Consider the following 25,836-nt stretch of genomic DNA (forward strand, 5'->3'; position numbering starts at 1 on the left):
TGCCAAGAGCTAGGAACAGAGGGTTCCAAGCATAATGAACAGTTTTTCCCTCCCAAGGAGGGAAGGAATTTGGCATGTTTCCCATTGATCAGAAAATCAGGCCGGAGCAGATGGAAGGGGTGGGAGGAGGCATGGCAACCCGGCAGAGGCAGAGAGGCCTTGCTCCTCTGTGCCCCCAGCGGGATGTGCGATAGATGGCGAGAGTAAGCCTCGCGATTTATTGAGCATCTACTCTGCGCCAGGCAGTGTGCAGGCACTTCCCATACACTCTCTGGCTTAACCCTCATTCTTCCTGCCACGCCAGCCACGACGCGGCATCCCTCTCCGTGCTCTCCTTCCCGTCTTGCTGTATCGTCAGTATCTCTCTGCAGCTTTGTTGCCCTGGCCGCTCCCTCAGCCTCCTCCCCCAGAAGACCCGAAGCTCCTCTGTCAGCCATCTTGGGGCCGCAGCACCTCGCGCTGGAACAGAGCGCCGCCATGGCCCCGGGGTTTCCAGCGTAGCTCGAGCAGTTACAGTTTGGGGGGGGGGTCAGTAGCAGACACGGTCATGTTTCAGATGGAAGTTTGTTTGCATCTTGCTGTGACGATTTAAGAAACTCTTAGCTGCATCAGTAGCGTGCATTATTTAGGTCTTATTTAGGTCAGCTAGTTCCAGGATGCCACACACAAGGGGCTGATCGTACCCGCCTGCCCCCTGTTGGAGGGGGTGGTCTAGATAGGCCATAGGGACCGTGCTGCAGAGGGCAGAAATGAGTCTGCACCATTCAGCTCGCCATCACTGGGCACCTGCTGTGTCTACACCCTGTGGCAGAAGTTCTCTGCCCAGTGGGCCTCCCCTCCCCCCACTACATTGCAGGGCTCACTGTGGCAACACTATAACGGAGGGGCAAACGGCACGGTGACGGGGAGGTGACGGACACAGCAGGGGCCAGAGCACAGTGCGCCTGGAATGCCAGGCCAACAGCATGTGAGTCACAGAAGAGGAGGGAACCTAAAATGGGGTTTTCGTTTTTGATTCTTTCAAAAGCAGGAAGTTGTAAATAGTTCTGTCCTGAAAGGGCCATTCTGGGAGAAAGTGAAGAAAACAACTGACAAAGGGCTTGGAATAATAAGCAAGAGTTGTGTCAAGAGGAAGGCATTTGTAGGGCTTGGAGCAACTCACTTCGTCCACAGCGTGAGCAAGCCCAGGTCTGGAAGGGAGGGAGGCAGCAGAGCAAGGTGCTGAAGAGAGGTGGTGCGTGGGCAGGGGTGAGACTGGGGCTGGGGAGAGGTCAGTCAGCTTGCCCCAGGCTCCAGAAACAGGAGTCAACTGAGATGTCGTGAACAATGGGAAAATCCTGGCCTTGAGTTAGAATCGGGTTCCAATCCAGTCTTTGTCACGGATTAGTTGTGCGACTTGGAGCAAGTCACTACATTCTCCGAGCCTATTTTATCAACTGAACAATGGCGGGTGACAACCTACACATCTTGGGTAGATAAAAAGACATGTGAAGGCACTTCTTGAATCTGAGAACCCAGGGCCTTTCTCCAGGTGGTCCTTTGGTCAGTTTACAGAACAGATGCTTCTCTACCTGCAAAATCAGTAACATGCCTCTTGGTCTGACTTGGGGGCAATTTTGGAAAAGAACAGCTAACTTTCTGAATGCCACCCTCACATAAAGAGGGGAAGCACAAGGACCCAGAGGATAAAGGTTATACCTCAGGAAGACTAAGAGAGAAGCTCCCCATGGACCATTGTTTCCTTTTCCTCACAAGCGTTCGAGGCTGCCAGAGCTCCACAGTAATGGTGAGGGCTGGTGTCCCTGCCCTGCTTCCCACAACAAGCAGGTCCACACCATGAGCTGCTAGTCTATTTTGGGACGTGATGCCAAGAAACAGGAGTGAGAAGCTGGGGAGAGTAACCAGGGAAGCAGGAGAGCCCATCCAAGGATCAGTTACTGACTTGGTGGGTCTAGTGGAAAACCTGCGCTCCAAGCCGGAGACCCCTAATGAGCTCGAATTGCATACCTGTCCAGCACTGGCTTTCACTGATCCCCAGGTGGTCCGTAGGTTGTTAACTCCCTCCTACTTCCAGTTTTCCGCAAGTGTCAGAATGGCAAAATAAGTTTCCTCGGGCACTCCACGAGGTGGTGGCAGAGAAGCCCTGGGAAGAAAGCGAGAGAAATGAGGTGCTGGCAGAGTTGTAACTGGAGGCCAGGATCTGGCCAGAATGAAAAGGCGGGCTGCAAGGTGCACCATTCATCAAGGTAGAGAGGTCAACTCTTAGCAAGCAATGCTGGAACCGCCCGTCAAACACGGACTCCCAATGCACAGATGGGGAACTGGTCTAATCTTATGTCTAATATTTTTAGACGATTCCAGGAAGATAATTTTCCTAGAAAGGAGGACAGAGTGGAAGGAAGGAAGGAAGGAAGGAAGGAAGGGAGGGAGGAACGAACGAACGGAGTGGGGGGGAAGGGAGGGAGAGGGAGGGGAGGGAGGGAGGAAAATTGCCAGAATTTCAGGCAGATGCAAATTCGCCATCTTCTTCCTTTCTTAAAAAAACAAAACATAGTTTTCTTTTTGTATAACTGCAAAGCTAATTCATGCCTATAATAAAGTATTCAAGCACTTAAAACAGAATATACAATAAGTAAGTTTTTCCCCTCTCCCATATCTCAGTCTCTCTCCCCAGAGGCAGTTACTGTTAAGAGTTGCTTGTGTAGTCTTCCAGAAATATTTTATGCATAAGTGCACATATCTTGATTTCCGTTTAAAATCACAATTTAAAACACGCACACTGTGGACCTTGCTATTTTCATCCCCCCACCCCACCCCTTCAAGGGTTGCTTCATATGAGCATATGTAAATCTAGCTCATTTAAAAACATTCCTTTGCAGTTCTCCATTAGAAAGACTTTCACAATTTATTGAACTAACCTTCTTTTGATGGACAGGTAGTGGGTTTGGTTTTTTTTTTTCCCATTTGTTTTTCTCATCTGTTACGGTGACTTGCTGAATATTCTGTGTCCCTCTCTGTCCACATGTGTAAGAATATTTGAAGGATACATTTCTACAAGTGAAACTAAAGGGAAAAAAGGCGCAGTTAAACTTTTAGTAGAGATTGCCAAGTTGCTCTTGAAGGATTCTTGCTGATTTATACTTCTGTCCCAGAGAGGAGACCGTCTGCTGGTATCTCCACATTCTCAGTGCTGTGTGATGTTTACAAATCTAGTAGGTAAAAAAATGAATCTCCCTGTTATTTTAATTTGCATCTGTTTAAATTTGAGAGTCACCATCTTATCAGGAACTTGTAAGCCAGTTTTCTCTCTCTCTCTCTCTCTGACACTGTGGAAGAGTCAAAATAATAGACGTACACCTGCTCTGTATATAGGCTCCGCCTGTGTGGATCACAGTTAATCTAAACCCAGCACCGAAGCTGAGGCAGCGCTTGTGCAAGATGTGGGGGTGACGACAGGGGGCCAAGACGGCAGAGCCCCTGCCTGCGGCACTTACAGTCATGGTGGGAGGCTCCCAAATAACTCGGCAATTGACATACTGTGCTTCGTCTTCCAAGGGGAACTAGAGAGTGCCACACAGCAGGGGCGAGTCATCTGACCTGCCTGCCTCACTTATGCCAGTCGGGAGGGAGATTTAAAAGTCACAAAGACAAAGGGGTTGGGGCCCAGCGTTCTCAGGAGGAGGCGGTAAGACTGCAAGTGGGAAGCCCCCAGGGGACAGGCGCGTTACGGGGGTGAAAGTGAGGGGTGGCTGCTGGGGGGGAGGAAGGGACTGAAACCCCAGCCCAGCATGCCTGCCACCTGCCGGGGACTGAGTTGAACCCAGACTTCCAGGGCTCTCTTCAGGGCAGTCCCTGGCTAGTGCGGCCACCCTCCGGGGCTGAGGCCTGGTTATAAGACTGCTTACTAACTGCGTTAAGGGTGTGGCATTTTATCTTCAGGGCAATAGTGAACAGTTAGGGTTTTGCACAAGGCAGGGGTATGTTCGGAGGTCCTTTTCTCAAGGTGCAGTGTTGTAGAGTCTGGATATAATTTGAAGGGGGCAGGGTGCGGGCCATGTGGCAAGGCTGGAGAGGGCCACACAAGCTGGGGGGCAGTTTGCAGTATCACCCGGGAGAGATGGTGGTGCCTCAAACCCAACTGGAATACAGACGATGGAAGCAGAGGCTATGGACAGACTCGAGAACTACTTAGGAAGTAAAATCAGCAGCATGTAGCAGCTGACGTGCTAAGGGCCTGGGGTGGGTGGCGCTCCTGTTGTCTGAGCCTGGTGGGGAGCTGTAAGAGCGGCAGTCTGGGGTGGCACGGGGAGGACGCCAGGGGCCTGGGAGACATCCACGCGGTCACCTGCAGAAGGCCATCTGATATCTGGATCTGCAGTTCAGATAAAATGTGGGGAAACTTGACCTTAAAATGCTAACTGAAGTCACTGGAGTAGATAAGAACATCCAAGGCTGTAGAAGAATTTTGAGTCATTCCCCCTGGACACCAAAACCAAGTACTGCTAAGGAGCACAGACGCCTGAGGTTCTGACACCTGTAGGAGGTGTCCCCCCCTCACTTTGCTTAGGGTCTAAGCCTCTGTGCCAGGATGGCCTCCCTCAAGGGACTCCCTTGTCACCCGGCATAGGACATGGGGCCTCCCTTCTACAAGGAGACCTTCCTCCGCACACTTGGGCTCTGACACACGGGGCCACTGTCCCGTGTGGACGCCTTCCTCACTCCCCATAAGCCCCCAACCTCACAGTGGGCCACCACCTCCTGTGTGGACCTCCTCCTCACTCCTGTTCGGGGCCACCAGGGCCCCTCCCCACTCAGGTGCAGAGGCCTACCTTGTCCCACCTCCCCTGATGGCTTCTGGACAGAATTTTCTTAAAAGGAAGGGAGAAGGAGAGCTAATTCTCTTGGACAGTGACTGGATCCCATTCTTCTCCTTTGTTCACTCCTCCTCCATTCTCTGGGAACTCCAATATCCCCTGGGATTGCTGAGTCCTGCAGTCCAGTGAGGTCCTTGCTGGGTTCCACCAGGGCTCCTCCACCTCTTGTCTCATTTCTGTGCCTGGAGCTCTTCCAGTGCAGCAGCCTGGTGGTTCTGGTGGGAAATGTGAGCTAACACCTCTGCTCCCCACTCTGCTTCCTCACGTGGTGCCCGAGAAGTCTCCAAGCACCGCTGCTTGGGCTCAGCGTCTTAGTTTGGAGTCAAGGACTTTCGCAGGGTGTTCCTTAAACAGCCAAGCTTGCACTGTCCTCCCCCATCAGAGTTGGTGACAAATACGATGATGCATGTGGAGTTCTCTCCCCTCTTCCAGCTTAGACTTTGTACTACCACATCAAGCTTGCAATGGCCTCATTCCCATCCTCTTAAAATAAGTAATCTCCCAGGTGGCTCCGTGGGCCCTGGCAAAAACAGACTTCCGGTTGTCCATTGCCACACACTCTAGACATTTCTAAACCCCAGTCATGGGCACAGCTTGGGCTCACACTGGACCCACTTTAATTGTCTGAACATTCTGTTCTTAGACTGTCCCTCTCCCCTCAACGTGCTCCATGGACAGGGGGTCCTTGTTTCGTTACCCAGCCAGCCACAGAGACCCCTGAAATAGTGAGGAGTGAGGATTTGGAAAAGCTCACAGCAGAGAAAGACAAGGGGCGCATCTGTTTAAATGCAAGTCCCATGTGCTACCTGAAGGACAGCCTGGAGGGCTTTTCCCTCCCACTTACTTTAGGCTTTAGCCAGCCTGGAGGAAACTAGAATCTGCTTTCTCATTTTATGATGAGTGAAGGAAGAATTTGATAAAAGAACATTGAAGTGACCCACAACCAGGTAACTCATCTAGGGAGAGAGATTTCTCAGACCATGGTTACATCTCCAGGGAAGGCAGGGAAAGCCCATTAGGAAAATGTACAGAAGCGACCAGACGAAGTCCTGGAGAAGCCATCATTGGCCTGGATAACCCAACCCTGCTTTTCTTTCCACCATCCTTTTCAGTTCCTGGATTCTAACGCAGAGAGGGCTGTTGGTACAAGGGAAGTGAGGACAAGAGAAGGAGCTCACCCAGTTTATGGGAGAGCGGAGGGAAAGTGCCTCCCGCAGAGGAAGCCAGGTGAGGCCCTTGCCCACACTGATGGTAATGGAGAGATGGAGAGTGTGACCCAACTTAGCCCCAGCACATCCTTGGGCCGCCTCCACCCCTTTAAAGGACCCTTGGGCCCTGCTAGGAGTCCTGGGGATGACTTACCTTGCTCAGGGACAATCCCACTCTCCATTAAGCCAGTGCCCCTCTGTCCCCAGGGAGCCATTGCCACACTAGGGACTAAAGTCCTGGTCCAAGGAATGTAGGACAATGAGGAAGAAGAGCGGAGCCTCTGTTCTCAGGCATCCATCTGTGGAATACTGCAAAGCCCGAGTACCATCCACCTCTCACCACATCATTCTCCACACCCCCAGCGCGCTAGCCGAGAGGGCCGTCTGCAGTGATGGACTAGTTCTCTATCTGCACTGGGCAGTAGGAGGGCCATTTAGCCATCTGTGACTAGGAAGCACTTAAAATGTGGCTACCGTGGCTGATGAACTGCATTTTCATTTTTCTTTAATTCTAATTAATTTATATGTACATTTGCTATCGCTACATGGGGCTAATGGCTACAACATTGGGTAGGAGCCCTGGACCATGCCCTGCTCTGCTGGACGCCAGCATCTCACTCAGGCATCGCCAGGGAGAGCCTGAATTCCTTGGGGGCACCCAAAGGGTGCTTTGTGGAGGAGCAGAGAACACCCCTCTCCCTGGATCATGCTCTGTTACGGGGGTCCCTGAGAGTGCTGCTTCTGCCTTCTTGAAAAACGGGCTCTTTGTGTTTAATTACCACTCCTGGCTCTCTGCTGGGCCCATGCGTCCAGCAGGGTCTGGGACTGGGATGCAGCTTCCAGAGACCCATGACTGAAGCTTCGTTACTGGGTAGACTGCTCAGCCCCATCCCCTTTGCTCAGCAGGCATCTCCCCCACCCATCCCCTTGGCTCCCTGCTACTATGCTGGTATTAACCAGCTTCTTCCCCCTAGAAGCTCACAGACTCCTGAGCAGACACAGAAACGGTCGGCTTGGTGGAAGTAGAGCTGAAACCAATGAAGAGACATGGGCAGCAATGGAGAAAGCAATTTTGGTGGTCCTCAAAGTGTAGTGGGCAACACACCCGGCAGTCTGTGTGTTTCTCAAGCCCTGAGTACCGCGGAGCCCTCTCAAGTGTGAGAAGTGCCGGGTGGTGGGTGAGGGACAGGGAATAGGGCTGCCTTCTCAGAAGAGCCTGGAAGCGCTTGCCCTGGGACCTGCAGAGAGGGTGACTGCTGGGGAAGGAGGACATGCCCAGGCACGGGACCCACAATGCATCCCGAAAACCAGTGTGCAAGGCCAGCAGCCCTCCTGATGGATGTTAATCATCTTGGAATCATCATTTTATTGATGTTAGATTGTTTAGACTGCATGGCAAAGAATTCCTTAGAGTTAAATAAATCTGCTCTCTATTTTTATTTATTTTTATTATTTATTTATTTATTTTTTTTTAAGATTTTATTTATTTATTTGAGAGAGAGAGAATGAGAGACAGAGAGCACGAGAGGGAGGAGGGTCAGAGGGAGAAGCAGACTCCCTGCCAAGCAGGGAGCCCGATGCGGGACTCGATCCCGGGACTCCAGGATCATGACCTGAGTCGAAGGCAGTCGCTTAACCAACTGAGCCACCCAGGCGCCCTGCTCTCTATTTTTAGAAGTGTTCTTGGTTGGTCTTGATTTTGTGTTCTGAATTTAACTAAGGATTATCTTTAGACTAATTTTTGAAAGTTTACAAAATTTACCTGACAAACTCATCCAGCCTCTTATCCTTTGATTCCTTCGAAGAAAGCATATAGCTTTTAACGCAAAGCTTCTACTCAAAGATGCACAGCTACGACACTGCTTATTTAAAAACTCTCTTCTCCTAGACTAATTTTATTACTCTATCAATTTTATTTCCCCTGTGGTTCATCTATCTACGCTCTTCCTCCCAAAACCCACATATTTTCTGGCTTTGAACAAGGACACCGGGTAACCAACTTGTTAAAATTGTACAAAGTTAAGGAGGAAGCTCTAAGCAAGAGATTTTCTCCCTTAGCACGTGCTTTCATGCATGGGCGCTACTCTGAAATTTCATGATTTAGTGAAGAAAAGCAGAGGTTTACGGTCAGACAAATTAAGCTTCAATCTTAGCCTTACCTCTTACTAGCTGGTCATTAAACCCTAAGCCTGCCTTTCCTGGGCTATAACATGGGGATAAGGATGTATTGCGGGGGTTAAGTGAAATAATCACGTGTGAAGTAGCTGGCACTTAATAAACACTGTTTGTTTCTTCCTTCCTCTCCTTCTTCGGGTGGAATGTGAAGCTCTCAGGCTCTGAACCAGACTGACCTGAACCCAGCACAACCATGTATTGGCGAACTCATCTCAGTATCCTTATCCTTAGGATGGGAGGTGGTAAAAATAAATCTTCCCTCATAGAGTTGTGAGGATTAAAAATCTTGATACACACGGTGCGCCCGGCTGGCGCAGTCGGTTAAGCACCCAGCTCTTGGTTTCACGTCAGGGTCATGATCTCAGGGTCATGATCTCAGGGTGGTGAGATTGAGCCCCACACCGGGCTCTGTGCTCAGCAGGGATTCTGTTTGAGATTCTCTCTCTCCCTCTGCCCCTCCTGCTCGTGCTCTCTCTCTAAAAATATATAAAAAATCTTTAAAAATTATCTTGATACATGCAAAGTTCATGGAAGAGTGCCTGGGATACAGTAAGCCCTCAACATAGGGTAGCTAGTGTTGGTGATATCATTGTTCTATGCAGTTCTCCACTCGTGTGAACGAGTGAAATCGCCAGATGGGTGATCTGCAGAGAAGCCAGCCTTCCAGAGCACCATCAGCTGAAATAAAGACTCACGTTCCCTCCAGAACATTCTTACCATTTCTTTTTCTTTTTTTTTTTTTTTCATTTTGTCCTAATGGACTTTGATGGTTTGCTGGCTTTATATCACGAAGCAGCCATTTTACTACCAATTCTATGAGATGATTTGGAGAAAATATTTTTTAGGGAGAGGGAACCGGATTGACCAACTGCTTTATTCTCCCACTTTGTTCCCTAAAAGATTTAGGATGACAAAGCTGACGACTCTGATTTTATGTCAATCCAGTATTTTCTTTTTAGATTTTTATCTGTAATCCCTCAAAAAACTAACTGAGCCAAGTCACTGAACTAAATAAACCCAGCTTTAGTTGAGTAGTTCTGTAGGTATTAATACTGTTCAGAAGGAAACCCTGCTTTTACACTGGGGCCTGGACTGTTTTGACAGAAAATTGTAGGGGGTTTAGATAGAGTCCTGCTTAGAGAATCTTGCATTACTTCTCTTACCCGAGGATGAAATCCAAGAAGTTCTCTGCAGAGGTGAATACTCTCCAATAATGAGACTGGGCTCCCAGGAATGGGAAGAATTCCAACCCCTCATGTCGGAATTCTAGGACCTCTTGTCTCCTGTTCTATCACTTAATCCCCACCTTGTTTTTTCTCCCTCCACCAAAGTGGAGGCCCCTAACTGTGGCTTGCTCATCTCTTACCTCTTTGTGGTGCACAGATGGTCACAATTCCAGATTCATCCACTCCTGCAGGACCTTTCCTGGGACAAACCCACCTGCCCAAACCCACCTGCTCAACACTACCTGACGGTCCTTGAGTGACTCATCCATACTACCCATAAAATATCTTACAGATTTTTTCTAAACAGAATTACCTATTGATAGTTCTCAACTCTGCCTGCACATTAAAATAACCCAAGGGGCGCTTAATAAATGCAGAGACCAGGCTCCACCACCACATCAATTGAACCAGATTCTCCAAAGGTAGGGTTGAAGCATCAGTATTTTTCAGAGCTTCCGAAGTTCAGCCAGAGCTGAGACTCACTCCTCCAAATGGATGAAGCCTAAGTGAGCCCTAGCGGCTCAGAACTGGAAATAGAACCATGTCATATGACTCCTTACCCTCAGGTGTAATTGACATATGATAGGCTGCATATATTTAAAGCATACAACTTGATGAGTTGGGACGTATGTATATATGTGTGAAACCACCAGAATAAAGATTATGAACATATCCATCACTTCCACAAGTATCCATATGCTCCTTTATAATCACTGCCTCCTTCACCCCACCCCAGACTCTCAGGGGGATCACTGACTTGTTTTCTGTCACCATAAATTAGTTTTTATTTTGATGAGATCCGAGTTATTATTTGTTTAATTTTTATGATTCATGCTTTTTGTATCAGATTTAAGAAATCTTTGCGAAACCTAAGATCACTAAGATTTTCTTCTGTGTTTTCTTCTAAAAGTTCTGTAGCTTTATCCGTTACATTTAGGTCTATGATTTAGCAGAGGTGAAAAAGCTAAGACTTGTGTGTTTGGGTGACTTGGCCAAAGTGACATGGTGAGTCAGACCCCAAACTGGCCCCATGTCACATGGTTCCTTGTCCTGAGTACTTGCTTGTTATTTATTTTTGGACTTAAGTGTAGAATTGAGTTTATCATATTCTTAATTCATATGTGCAATATCACCAGGAGTCCGAGACAAGTCTCCTATTTTTGATTCGGTTTTTATTAGTTTTATAGCATTCGTTATTTCTTGTTATCTCTGAGCCCAAGCCCTTAATTTTATAATTTGCTCCATAATATAGGGGCTTAGCTTCTAAATTCATTTCCAAGACTTCTTTGCCAATTGTCTTTCTGGCAGGTTCTGCCAATGGGACATACCAGTTGGAGATAAGAAGGCAGGAGGAACAAAAGAACTCCCTTCCAGTTTTCCAGCTCTGGTCAGCACCCTGTCCGCTCCCCGCTCCCCCAGCAGCAGAGGAGAACCACAGCTCCAGCTCCAGTTGCCCTCAGCAACCCAGCACCGGCCATCAACACGGGGATGCCCCTACCCCCGAGCTCTGAGTGCTACACCTGCACAGCAGCCATGGGTTTCCTTCCTTTGAACTCCTAGGTCTGGTAACACCCTCTCCTCCCTTTTGTTCTACCAGCCATAGACGTGATAGGTTTTCTCTGCAGTTACAGTATCTCAGGGCCTTCTTTCTCATTTCTTCACCTTCTAATTCCCCTTGTAATCAATCCCCTGTATTAAATCCTCTCTGTTGAAAACACCTAGAGTGTTTTCTGTTTTCATGACTGGACACTGATTGACACATTATCTCTACTTCTTGCTGCTGCCTAGCCACCTCATCTAGTGGGCTTGTTATATATCTTTGGACATGAATGAATCCTTGTAAAATACAGGGTTTTTTTTTAAATCTGTTGTGATTTTAATTTAAACGAATGCTATTATGCTATATATCTCATTCTGTTTCTTTTCTTTCACCCAAACCCATTTTGCTAAGATCTACTCGTGTTGGTGTTTTGCTTCCAGTTCACTGTTTCTAATTATTGCATAATATTCCATGCTGTGCACCCACATCATTTCATGTATCCATCCCCCTGGAGATGGTTTCTGAGATCATCCCCAACTCCCGACTGCTGCATACAGCTTGGACTTAAAATGTGAACATTTCCTCTTTTTTTTATTTATTTAATTTCAATTAATTAACATATAATGTATTATTAGTTTCAGAGGTAGAGTTCAGTGATTCAGTGATTCATCAGTTGTGTATAACACCCAGTGTTCATTACATCATGTACCCTCCTTAATATGCATCACCTGGTTACCCCATTCCCCTCACCCCTCCCCTCCAGCAACCCTCAGTTTGTTTCCTATGATTAAGAGTCTCTTATGTGAGCATTTCTATGGCATTTAACCTTGGAGTGAGAGCTGGCCAGACATCATTCACTTTCTTCAGTTAAGTACATACTGTACATGAAGAGCTCTGGAATGGCTATACATGGGATGCTGGTGAGTGCCTGTTTCCTCCCATCTTCACCAGTATTTATGACTTGATATTCTCATTTTTGCAAATTTCATGAGCATAAATACAATTTTGCAATTACTTTACATTTCTTTATCAGTGAGTTGAGGTCTCTGTGGACTTGCTAGTCTTAAATCTTCCGCTGTGTGACTTGTCTACACATAGCCTTTGACCATTTTCTCATTGGATTCCTTATGTTTTCCTGTTGGTCTTCGGGAGTTCCTTGTCTAGTCTATTTACTTGCATTAGCTTGAGGCATTGCAAAGACATTCTCTTCATTTGCTGCCCCTCTTTAATCTTTATCTCATGTATCCTTTGTTGAAAACAAAACATGAATATTGTTGTAGCCAATCCATCAATATTTGGCCCTAAGGTTTGTGCTCTTGCATTCTTTTTAAAGAGTCCTTCTCCACCCCAAGGTCACAAGTATATTCTCTTATCTTTTCCTTTATAGCTTCTCTTATAGCTTCATATTTTCCCCTTCCCATGTATAATCCACCTAAAATTCACCTTTTACATAGTATAAGGTAGAGATACTAACTTTATTGTTTTTCTCATAAAGAAGCCCGTATTCCCAATCCCATCTGATCTCTTTCCATTTTATCTGTAGATAAAATGGCCTTCCTCTTTGTGAAAAAATAAATCTCTGCAATAATCGAGCTAAATTCATGATTTTTCTCAATGTTTTAAGTGAGGTCTGACTAAACTAGAACCATAAAAAATAAGAAAGGGAGATGGTCCTGTGGTCCCGGACCCCACCCCGGCTAGTTCCTTCCCTCCCATACAACTCCCCTCACCTCTCACTACCCCCACTGAGGTTCTTGACTCTTGCCAAACATACCTCTGGTTGTCTCCTCGGGTTCCTCCCTCCTGAAGACCCGCCTTCACACACGCCACCGCTGTGGAATGCCCAAGCCAGGCCACTTCCTTCTTCCCTGTGCCACACTCGTCTCTCTGAAGACTACTCATGGGAATCTCCCCAGACCCAACCCTTTCAATGCTTCGTTAACATTGAAGTCTGGGCTCATTAAACTCAGGGTGTGTGCTTGTGTGTGTGTGTGTGTGTGTGTGTGTGTTTGTATGGTCATAAATATCTCTTGCTTTTCATACTTTACAAAACGCTTTCACATGCTCGCTCATGAATCCTATACAGCAGGCTGTGCCGGAAATGTTTCTCCCCTTTACAGATGAGGAAACTGAGGCTCAAAGAGTTTAAATCTCTTAAAATTTGGGGAATCTGCTTAAGCCACACTGCAAGAATAGGGAATGGCTGGGACCAGTTCTTCTGGTTCTAAGTCGAGGAATCACTTAACCTACCATACCCTTTCTTAACATGGGCACAGAGTCTATCTCTACAATTAGATGGATCAGAGTCTCAACTGGTCCAAATGAACTGCAGGCACAGAAGCTATTGCACTTGGAGCCTGGTCTTGCACTCCTGCCCTTTTGTTTGGGACACTTACACTCTGCCTAGCCACAGAGCATGAGTCCTCTTGTAATACTGTGTTCATCCTTGTCATAGCATTCATCACAATTATAATCAAATTACTCCTGTGCCATTAGTCTAACATCTGCCTCCCCACACGTTCTATGCCTTGTTCATAACTGTACTCTCAATGCCAAGTTATGTACTCAAACAAGTATTTGTTGAATGTATGAATGAATGAATGTTTCCTGTGCCTTCTCAGCCACTGCCTGGGTTCCTGTGTTAAATGAACCAAGCACCCATATTAGCAATGCTGACACCCATCCGACTTCAAGCTCTTCTACCACCCAAGAGCCTTACTACAGTATATCTCTTTCAGGTGGGCACCTGCATTTGCCGTACACATTTAGGCAGAAGTCTAACCATGGCCAATACTACAACCAGGACATTTCCTCCAGCCCAGGTTCTGCCTGATCCCTGCCTGCTCTCCCTTGCTGGGCCCACCTCTCCCAACTCTGCATCCCAGTACACCCTGTGTTCAAGGCCTCTCAAATCAGAATCCTCTGTGGTTCCTTCTAGAACCCAGCTTCATGGTCTGCACAAAACAGACTCTCAATAGATGACAACAAATAATGAGCTCTTTATTCATCTTGGCAGTCAGATTTCTAATCTGTCTCATAGATATGAATGGCAAACACAGCTGATTGGTAAGTAGGAAAAAATGCTTCCCACTTCCAGTAATGGACCTACCCCCACCGATGTTCAGAAATGTCAGCCATCAGAGAACAACACACCAGTGGTAAACAGTATCTCTTGAATGACTACTCTGGAAAGAAACATGGCTCCAAGCATTCCACAGGATGGAGCCTGGTCAAGAGAACTGCTAGAATATTCTTCCAGAGCACCCAGGTCCTGCCTAGGTGAGCTTTCTATCAGATAGGGCTACCAAATACTGAGACACTGAGACATGTACAGGAAGACACACTCACACGTACACACGCACACACATGTGCACACACACAGAATTAATTTAGAATGGCAAGGTGGTTTGTGACCTAAGTTTTGGAGTCAGAACAGAGTTTAAATTCTGCCCCTAACATTTCCTAAGTAGTTTATCTAAAGCAAATTACTTTTCTGACTTTGTTTCCTCATGTACAAACTGGTACCATAATGCGTACCAGAGGCTGTTGCAAGGATTACATGAGATAGATAAAGCTCTAGGAATACAGTAAGGGGCAAAGAAGTGGTGGCTGTTAGGAACATCAGCACTGGCTTTTTAACACTTCAAAGCTGAGTATGTAGATGCTGGGATGATGCACAATAAAGATGACAAGGAAGGGATCTGGGGAAAGGCAAGCTCAGAGCTGGGTATGGGGAAAGGGGAAGAAACTGGCTCGGAAGAAAGAAGTGAAGAGGATGGGTGTTGGAGGTGGGAGTGAGGACCCTCAAGGACACAGTGAGGAGTAGGCTCAGCGGCAGCCCGGGCTCTTGCTGTGGTCACTGCTGAGTAGTCCCAGGGGGCAGTCTTGCATTGCCTCCAGATCTTATGTAATTACTTACTTAAAAAAAAACCCAAAAAAACTTTCCACTAAAGTAGCCCTGGATATCCTGCCCAGCAGCCTGTGAGGCTCTGGGGGGTGCCAGGCTGACTCATGAAGATACCCTGCCTTTGAACACACCCTCCGATCCAGTCATCATCTCATCCTGCTCAGGGCTCAACGGGACAAAGCTCGTTAGTGAGGTCAGCGAGAGGCAGATACCTCTAAGGTTCACAGGGAAAGCAGTTCTTATCTTGCCTCTTGTCTTTTAATTTTAATAAGCCAGAGGAAATCTTTCTGTGTCCCAAAGTCTTGCTTGCTTGGGGAAAAAATAATATTTAAAGACTTGCTATTCCAAATGTGGTCCATAGATCAGCAGCATCGGCGTCCCCTGGGAGCTGATTTCAGGGTCCTATTCCAGACCTACTGAAAAAGAATCTCAGGGGGTAGGGAGGGGGCCTGTTCCCAAGACTTGGTGTTTTTAACAGACTCTCCAGGTGATTCTTATGCACACAGAATTTAAGAAGCCTTAATTCAGGCACAGGTTAGACACATCAGCCTCTCTTGAGCTCACTTGTATCACCCCCAGCTACTTTTCACCACGTGATTAGGAAGAAGTCTATTTCTATTCAAGGGCACAGGAAGGTCACTCTAAAACTCAGTTGCCAAAGCCTTCATTCCAAAATATAGAAGATTTTAAAAGAATTCCACTGTGGATCAGGGAAGAATAGTCATAATATAAATTGAGCTTTAGAAATGTAGATATTTGGACTGATCTACTATCTCAGAATTCTCTAACTGAAAGCAAGAGAAATGGAATCTCACTGTCTCAAACACAAAAAGAAGTTAGTAGAAGACACAGGACTATAGAATCAGAATCCGAAGAAATAGTCTAGAATGGCCAGGACTGAGGCAGACCCCAGGTAACAGGAACTCATGGACAGTCGGGATAGGGAGCCACTACAGGGATTATTTGACCTCAGTGGCTTTCTAGAGCTGCCATCTGTCCATTCAAGATGCAAATTCCCGAGAGGGTCTCTGATTGGCCAGGGCACAGCCACACGCCAAGCGCTGGCAAGTGAAAGGCAGGACTCCTGAGTCGATGACTCCAAGAGTGCAGTGTAATGGGTGCTGGATGATTCCTCCAAGCTCAGTCAGGTCCAGCTTCCAGACATGAGTGGATGAAGAGGATAGGCAAAACAGTGGATGTGCCCTGCCTCCCCAGCCTGGCTGGGTTTGACTGGACATCGGCAGGAGCAATCCAGATGTGCAAACCTTAAGAGAGATGAAAGAAAATATGAACGTTCTCCTAGGGAGGCTGGGGGAGTTGAAAAGCTAGGAAAACAGAGTGGAGACAACAGCACGATTAGGTGTAGTTGTGAAGGCCAAAGAGAATGACCTTAGGTAATGACTTCAAGAAGCCCAGCTCCTGGAAGCTGGCAGAGGCAGATGAGCTGTGATCCTAAGAGAGAGCGAGGGAGGCACAAATTCAAAGAGGTGTCTGGGGGTGACACCCACAGAGAACGCCTTCGTTCCTGATGGAGCCCCTGTCGGGACAGCAGGCACTCCAACATACGTCTGTGGTCTGAGCGCCCGGTAAGAGAGGACATCACTCCTCTGAACAAGGGTGTGGTGGTCCTGGAGTGGGGTGGCCAGGGGGCATGGAAGGAGGCCCGTTGGTTACATTTGGGCTCTAGGTGTGTGCAATAAGACAGCAAGGATGCGAAAATGGCAACCTTACTTACCAGAATGTTCAAGAGACCGCACCCTGCACTGCCAGTGTGTAAGGGCTTACAGACCTTGATATTTTTAAACAGAAATGTTGAATATATCAACTTCTATCATTAGATAAAAGCTGACCACAGCTATTGAAACCCAATTAAAGGCACTAGAAAATATGTAAAAAGTAGAAAAACTGCTAGCATTTAACGAGCACCTGCTATGTGACAGGCATACTACTAAACAATGTTATCTCATTTAATCCCCCAAACAACCTTAAGACCTCTGTTCTACAAATAAGATTTTAGGTGACTTGTATGTGGTTATGCAGATAATACATGCAAAGCCAGTGTTTGAGTCAGGCATGTTTAACTGCAAAGCCTATACTCAATATTACATCAGCAAAGTCTTTACTATTATTCAAGTTACTAACAAATTGAATCATACAAGTTTCTACAAGACACCACCAGAAATAAAGCTTTTATAACACTGAATGAATATATATTATTGTACAGATAGATGAGGAAACACTTGTATCTCTCTATGGTATTTAATTTTTATACATAGTAGTTACTTAAGGTACATGGTAGGTAGTTTATACATAGTTGTTTAATGCCTAAGCATTCATAGAGATATGTATGGTTGGAGCTAACAAACTATATATGGTTATTTTATCATCTTATTTCCTTTTAGCTGGCCAAATTTAAAGAGAACCCATCAAAAATTATATACCTCAAATACACTTGGCCAACAGTGGGATCAAACACCATGAAAACCTGAAGCTTCTCTAAGAAGAAGCTTGACCTGTTTGAACACCAAATAAGGCAAGGCCAATGGCTTCGTGTTTATTACACACCCACTCCCGTGAAGCAAAGTGAGGATGGTCTGTGAGAACCGACCAACTTGATCACTGTCCCAGGCTGATTTCAATAATGAGACCAAGGCTCTGCAGTTCACCCACTGTGACTATTTATTTCCTGAGGCCACCACACCCTGTCACAAAGTCAATGGGGACCAGCCCTTGAGGTTCTGAGGTCCTTCCAGGGGATGTGGGGGGCAGGGTGTGCAACAAAGAGCAGCAACAGACCCAAGGCTGTGAAAAGTCCTTGCAGGGTGGGGTGGTGGGATATTAATAATGGTTTCCTCTAGCAGAGCCTTCATTTGGCAGAATCGAGGTCGTCAGTCTCTCTGACATCTTCAAGAACACTGGGACCCACAGCCCAGAGGCCTACAGCCTAAGTTCTAGGCACAAGGTGCTCTCCAGAGTGTGTTCACCCCGCTTGGCCGGGCCAGGAAGGATGCCCCAACAATGATCACACCGTTGGACGGCATTTTTCAGCATTTTCTGCCACACCAAAATGCTGACATTCCAATTCGAGATTTGTAAGCTGATGAGTCCCAGCCCCGGCCCACGCCCAAGGAATCTCCTCTTCTTGCCCCCTCCATCCGCCCACACAGACTCGCTCCCCAGTGGTACATCCACGCGCCCCACCCCCCCCCAGCCTCCCCCCAAGCCATTTAGAGAGCACAGTCTCTGCACGTGATTTCATCATGCTGCTGATGCAAGTGCTTAGCATTGGGCTTTCTATTTGGCTGGTGCTGAAGAAATAGCTAGGAAAATGCTAAATAAAACAATTTCTGAGAACAGCTGTACAGGAGAATTTTGCGCCCCTAATTTAGGGAATCTTGTTGGCTCATACCTTGAGGTGCAGATAAACATCTGCTTTTTAATGCCCACCGCAGATTAGAAGCGTGTGAGCAAAGTATCTGGTGCATAGTAGGCTCAATAAATATTTACCTAAATGAATGAATAAATTCACTGAAGAATGCATGCAAGGAAAGGAAGGTTATAATATGCATTTCAGCAGCCCTCAGATGAAGAGAAGTCAATAGTGAGATTGTGGACAAACTGCATTTCACCCTGAAATCCACTCAAAATCCACAATCCCACCAGCTGCACGAATAAATAAAAGGCTTCTATGTATCACTTCAGTGTCATCGTACTATATTATCAGAAAATCAGTTATCTTTACTTGACTTTTAAAATTATTGATCTTTTTCAAAGAAGAGGCCCCATTCACAAGAAACTTTGGAATAGAACTTAACTGCAAACAAATGTACTTTAATTCTGTCCTTGTAGATTGCAAAGGTCAGACTACTTTCTAAGGTCTGGCTTTTCTTTAGTGAGGAAGATGTGCAAATCAGGAATTAAAACGATAAAGTCGGACCTCCTTGTCTGGAAGCACGGCCTTTCTGATTTTTAATAGGCCTCTTTTCCATTTGGTTTGAAATAAAGTGGCCCCAATTATTTTAGAATCCTTTAAAGGAAAAGATATCCATAAATTAAGCTACAGACCTCTCCTGATTTCCCAGAGAAATTAAATTCTTACCTTAAATGACTTAAATCGCATTGCGCACAAGCAGACAAAGCTCCCTTCTGCAGGGTTACAAAAGATGGGCACAGCAGCACAGAATTTTGGAGCTAAAAAGATAAATAGAAATAGATATAAACACACACCCCACTAGCAAAATTCAATAGTAAGATCAAAGCTAAACTTTCTCCTTCACAGAGTTCCTGTTAAGATTTTTTTTTTCCCTCTTCTACACCATAATCTGAGTCTTGGATACTTTCGTTCCTATTCAGCCTCAAGATCAAACAACTCACACACATCTGCTGGGGTAGGTTTTTGTTTTTTTTTTTTCTTTTTTAAGGCATTCAATAATTGATGGGGGTGAGGGGAGAAGAGGAGTTTGAACATCGACATAAAGGCAACAGCAAAATACCCCATCACATTCCTTCTGCCCATGAAAATGAGGGGCCCGGGGGGAGATGAGTACACGTGAGGATATAAATGTCTGTACAAGGTAACCCCAACATGTTCCAAAGAGAGAATTTTAGTATATGTGCTGCCGAAGCGAGCACCCAAAGAGAGAATTGTCTCAAAATATGCGCCCTACCATTTAAAATGATCTTTTCTTTTTCAATAGAAAATAGCAGTTTAGGGCGCCTGGGTGGCTCAGTTGGTTAAGCGACTGCCTTCGGCTCAGGTCATGATCCTGGAGTCCTTGGATCGAGTCCCGCATCGGGCTCCCCGCTCGGCGGGGAGTCTGCTTCTCCCTCTGACCCTCCCCCCTCTCATGCTCTCTCTCTCTCATTCCCTCTCTCAAATAAATAAATAAAATCTTTAAAAAAAAAAAAAAAAGATACCCCAGGCTCTAAGGCAGACACTCCTCAGCCTTTTGGTCCTGAACTGTTTGCTCCATATAAGAAGCTATCCTCGGGGAAGCCTGGCTTGGCAAGGAGCCTGCTTCTCCCTCTGACCCTCCCCCCTCTCATGTGCTCTCTCTCTCTCATTCTCTCTGTCTCAAATAAATAAATAAAATCTTTAAAAAAAATAAAAATAAAAATAAAATAAAATAAAATAAAATAAAATAAAGAAAATAGCAGTTTATTTCATCTCTTTCCAAATGGAGTCCTGCCCCTGGCCTGTTGTGAGAGCAGTGAGGTCAGAGGCCTGGCCCTGGGAAGTCTGCAGGCTCACACGGGAGCTAGGCGTGTACACACGTACGAGTGAGCAGAACGTGGCCACTAGTCCACAGGGATCTTTTGTGAAGGGGAAGGGCAAGAAATGCTGGTTTATGACTAGGGAATGCAGGAGGCTTCTTGGAGGAGGTGGCATTCAAACAGGGCTTCGGAGGATACATAGGCTCTTGCTGGAGAAGCTGACGGAACATGTCCCCAGCAGAGGGACTGGTAGGATCCAAGTGGTCCTGATAAATTACAGGCATGTTCAGGGTCCAGGGTAACTGGGGTGTAGGCGCTGTGACTGGGAAGGCCATGGAGGCCAGTAAAAATTCTGGAGGTGGGATGGAGGATCAAGGACACCATATATGACGATTTATTTTTATTTACATTTATTCCTCATTTCACCTTTCCTCTAGTCCCTGTCACTCCCTGTCCCCACCCATCCTGAATATGATCCTTCTGTCCTTCAGATAACGAGATTCTGCAAAATCTAGGGTCCTCTGTTAGAAACGATGCGGCTTCAGAAGAGCAGTGTCCAAGGATGAGATATCAAAACAACGTGTGCCGTACCAAGCCGAAACGCACCCCCAAGAGGCAAGACTTCCTAGGCTGTTCTTCCGCTGCCTTCTCTGGGACACAGTTTCTCCTCCCAAAGCCATGAGCCTCTGCTGTTTAAGGGGCACCTGCCTGGCTTCTCTGCCCTTCTTACAGCCCACAGTATTAGTCAGGTTAAGTAATGTCAGCTGCCGAAACAACCACCAAATCTCAGTGGCTTTAATATGATGAAAGTTGATTTCTTGCTCAAGCAAAGTCCCATGCCGGTCAGCAGCTCTCCCAAGCGACTCTGCATCAGCCTTAGGGACCCGGGCTCCTTCTATCTGCCACTAAACTGTGGTGAGAACTTCCGCAAACCGCTTCCCTTCTACAGGCTTCAGAATCATTTACAAGGCGGTGCTAATAGTTCTTGCCCACCTACCTGACACTACCACTGTGACTGTCAAATGCTTAGTAAACAACCACTATAATTATGAAGCAATTCGCATATATTAAATTCTTCTTATGCAAAGACACTGTGCTGCGTGTATAAGCATTATTTCATTTAATTCTGGTAAAAGCACAGTCACAAAAGTCCTCCCACTATTATTAGAAGGCTAAATGCGTTTGTCTTTGCATTCATGCAACATCATCGTAAAAGAATATTCTTTGAACATATCAAGTATCCTCCCACCCCAGCGCCCTGCCCTTGCTAATCCCTCTGATTTTTAATAGGCCTCTTTTCCATTTGGTTTGAAATAAAGGTATGGGACTGCTCTGGCCCAGGTATGAGTGTGGCTCCGGCCCAGGTATGAGGGTGGCTTCTCCTCTCCCTCCACTCAAGTCTGTATGCTCTCCCACTCAAGTTGGAGAAGATGTTTTTACCCACTCGATCCGAAGTACCACCCCTGTCCCATCATCCTTCTTCATCCTCTCTCCCCATTGGATTGTTCTTTATAGCATTTTAACCCTCTGACATCTGGGGAATTTACATGAGAATTTACTGCCAGCATCCCCCAACTAGACTGTAAGCCCCATGAAAGCAGGGACTTGGCTTGAAACCTTTACTGAGGTATCTCCGGTGCCTAAAACAGAGCTTAGCACGTAGTAGGTGCTCAGTAAATACTTGTTGAGCCAATGTGATCCACTCCTTATTTTGTGCTGCAAATTATCATGGGAAAATGGTCCCTTGTTACTTGACTTTTCTTCTTCTGCAGAGGAGCTGGATCAAAATACAACCATGGTATCTTGAGAGCTTAGAGTCTAAAACATTGACCCCCTTCAGGCTTAGGGGAAAGAAATCGACCAGCTGCGACTTGTCAGTTCTCTCCTGGTGAAAGATTAGAGGGGGAGCTCGCTCTCTTCCAGCCAAGTCCCAGGCATCCGGGTCGCCTATGCAAGCCGTAATCAAGTTATCATATCTAGCCCCTGTCTCCTGGATCCCGTCACTTTTGAATGAGAAAAAATTTGCAGACAAATTTCTAGCAGCAGGAAATTGGTGCTCTCCTGCAAGGCTGCCTGAAAAGCACCTGCAGCATCAGCAGAAGCCCTCCCACTCCTGCTGGGAGGCAGCTCCAAGCCTCTGGCTTCCGGACTGGGGGGTTCTCTGCTCATTCACTTCCAACCCACCTGCCCCTTGGGGACACTGCTCTGGTATGGGTACTGCCCTGGGCCAGGACCGGGTGGACCCGGAAGCCCACGTCCAGGCCAGTGACGTCTCCTTAGTGGGCTTTGCTGAGTTGCTCTGGTCAAAGGAGAGGGGTCTGCCCGGAGATCAAGAAGCCTACCACCACCAGCAAAACCTGCCCTCCTCATTGTTCCCAGGCTAAGGAGCATTTGATTAAGTACCAGGAAAGTTCACTTTAACTTACAAAAAAACAAAAAACATTCAGCTCTTCCAGGAAGGAAGGGCTGTGCTGGCCTCGGCTTTATATGCGCCCAGCCATTTTCACTTTTTAGTGAAAACTGCGAGAAAGAAACAAAAAACACTTTGCCCCTTCATCAGAAAGGAGATTTTTTTTTTTTCCCCGACGAGAGAGAGTTTTGCTGGAGAATAGGAGCCGGGAGGATAAAGATATTGGCAGAGCTTAATGCCATAAATCTGATTAATTTACCTTGTGACACTCTCAACAAAAAAGTTAAGGGTCAGAGTCTTGCCTGCGAAGTGACCTTTCACCTGCAGCCAAGGCGGTCACAATGGGGGCCTGAGCCGCCTTTCACAGCTACCTGCTGCTTCCTACAATGAGATTGGACACAGTTTTCAACATGATGGAGGACACCTCTCGAGCAAGCGGTCTTTGTTCTTTCTGCCTGTGGAGTGGAAAACATCCAGGTCACCTTCACCTTCCAGCGTTCAAATAGGACCAGACAAGAGCTTGCATCTCTGGGACAGAGAGGAAGGCAACCGAAATAGAGAGCTTTCTTGATGACTCATGGCGTGAACATATATTGAATAACTTACAGAATATACAACTACGAATAAATCTTGGCCCTTGCCCTCAGGGAACACAGAGGACTGTGTCACTCATGAAAATGGGATACAACCAATGCCTCCCAGATGGGCGGGTCTCAATGCACGGTCGTGGGACCAGTGATGGAGTGACCTAGGAGAGGAAGACCTCATAAGAGCCGGAGTCTGGAATCCCCAGATGGAGGAAACTCAGAGAATGATCTTCACATCCGTCTCTTAAATTACGCCAATACACATAAGGAGTGGTGAGTCAGGTGGCCCTCCGTCTTCTCACACTTACGTGAAAACTGTCTCAGACCCGTCAAGATCTCCGGAGGCTTTCACAGCCCCCTGCGGGCCCGGCTGGAACGTGCGGCCCCACGGAGCACGCTTGCAGAGACATCCCTGTTCCTGCATGTTGCCACTCGGCGTTGCCAGCAACGCCTGCAGCTCGCTAGTTTCACGTTTCATCTCGGCTTTAGCAGAATGTATTAATAGAGGGGAACATCTGGCAGAATGGCATAACGAAATGGGAACCAGACGCTCCGTCAAGCGCCACTGAGAGCTGTTTATCCGTAGAATTAACCTTTTGTTCAACATTTGTTTTGTGGTGGGGTTGTGCTGTGTTTTTAAAGTCGCATGTCTCCCCGTCTCTTCTAAAGACACCCACTTTTTGCTGATTCAGCACTTCTCGTGCCTGGCAGAAGGCTGTTCCGAACAGCTGAGAGCCATAGAGGCTGGAAACCCCTCCAGCGGGCCGTTGAATCGGGCCCCCCCGTAGACTGACGAAGCCCCAGATGGGCCCAGGTGGGCTCGTGTGAGAATCCCAGGCAGGCCCAACTCCATCTGCATGCTGAAATTGTGTCTAGACAGGAGGCCAGGCACGCTCACTTTCCAAATTCACTTTGAAACAGCTTCAAGTGCAAAATGAATTTATTGCTGCAGAAAGGTCTCCAGCACGCAGGCAAAACACCAGGAAGCAGTCAGGAAGGAAGGAGGGCAGGAGGGAGGGAAGGAGGGAAGAAAGGAAGGGAAGGCAGGCAGGCAGGCAGGGAGGAAGGAAGGGAGGAAGGGAGGGAGAGATCGAGAGAGGGGAAGGAGGGAGGAGCACTCACCAGACAGCGTCTGCACCAAACTAGCAGGGATTCTTCCATGCCTACCTGGTCTCCTGCTGACACTGGTGATAGAAGCCCCTTCCGGGGACACTGACCATCAGGCGGGTCATCCCTCATGGCTCAGCTCCAAGAAGGAACAACAAATCCTCACATGTCGGACTAGAGGCAGCCCCTTAGGGATCACCAAATAGTAGACACAAGCCCAACAGGAGGTTGTCGTTTTGCCAGGGTTCGCGTGGAAGCCCGAGGCGTAGAACAGATCGCTGTGAACTGGCTCTGAGTGAAGCAGAAGTAGGAGGTGACCGGGAGCGCACTCCCTGAGACATTTCTTCCACCCTTCCCACCAGTACCGAGGTGACATGTGTGCCTGGGGAGCCCCCATTTCCTGACTCTACAGAAGAGGAATGGAGGTTTCTACCATTATAGGAGGAGCAAAAGGAAACGAGTTTGAGGCTGCGGGTCCTCTCCACCGTGGGCCCTAGCCCCAGCTGGCGGACACGCACTGCATGCAGCTGACTCATCCCAACACCACCTCGAGCCCCAAACTCAGACAACCAGACTTCATCTGGGTGCCATATGTCTGGCATCTTAGAGTCTTCATTTTACATTGAAAATATAAACCTCACAATAAGGGAAAAGCTAAATTCATTCAATGCTTATTCAATGAAGGGTTTATTTGTGATTTATTAATTTTTTTTTAAATAAGAAAACAAAGAGAACAACAAAACAACAGATCACATATTCTCCAAGCAATTCACATGGCCTCATGCCAGTGTTGGGCCTATCTTAAATAGGATAGCCTTGACATGTTGAAAGATATATTTCAGTAGAGAAATCAATGAAAGAACTTGATACAATTTGAACAGATGAATAATGTGAGCAAAAGATGTTCCCTGGCTCTGAGGAAACATTGTTTTGGAAGATTATCCAGACTTGCAATTTAATACCAGATGTTGGCATCTGGAAAGACCCTGATTTGACATTTTGGCAGGAGAAATGAAGAAAACAGAAATGGCGGTTAAAAAAAAAACTGGAAGAAAGGATTGTTGCAATAGCCCAGGGGAGCAGTCCCGGAATGTCAGAAAGCATGAGTTTCTCACCCATGATACTCAAGTGATGTCAAGGGCAGCCTGGGCCCTGGAAGGTTCTGGAAGGGTATCTGAGGGTGAAGAGGAGGAAGATTCTTTGGTGAGCCCCATGAGGCAGTCAAGGGCAGGGGGAAGCAGGCCAGAGAGTAAGGTCGGTGCCTGTGATGTGGCCGCAGGGCCCAGAGGAAATGGCTCTCCAAACCTGCTATTACAGCTGTGTGGTCGGGCCCAGCCTGAGAGCGAGGCGCTGGCAGAGGCCACGGGAACCTGGCTGACCCAGCCGTCCCCACCGTCGGGAACAGGCAGCAGTTCTCCCAAGTTCTGGATTCCAGACACTCCACTGCAAACTCGCTCTGGCAGAGTCCTGGGCTCCCACACCCTCTTCTCAACCCAGATAGAGTACTGATATTATACTGTGGCTAAAATGTCCATTCAAAAAAAATTTTGTTTTGAGCTATAATTTCCACGCAGTGAAATACTCAGAT

At 47.0% G+C, this 25,836-nt stretch overlaps 1 long non-coding RNA gene across 1 annotated transcript; it reads right to left on the minus strand.

Annotated features, from left to right (window-relative positions):
* Positions 1 to 2,061: 2,061 nt before the first annotated feature.
* On the minus strand, positions 2,062 to 24,394 carry LOC118000493. Its single transcript, XR_004676483.1, has 3 exons — positions 24,309 to 24,394; positions 19,030 to 19,121; positions 2,062 to 2,143 (listed from the first exon to the last, which is right to left on the minus strand). It is a non-coding gene; the product is annotated as an uncharacterized LOC118000493 (long non-coding RNA).
* Between the last annotated feature and the right edge of the window lie 1,442 nt (positions 24,395 to 25,836).

This window comes from Mirounga leonina, unplaced genomic scaffold (assembly GCF_011800145.1).
Source record: "Mirounga leonina isolate KUSES-001 unplaced genomic scaffold, KU_Mleo_1.0 Mir_115, whole genome shotgun sequence".
Lineage (NCBI taxonomy): Eukaryota > Metazoa > Chordata > Mammalia > Carnivora > Phocidae > Mirounga > Mirounga leonina.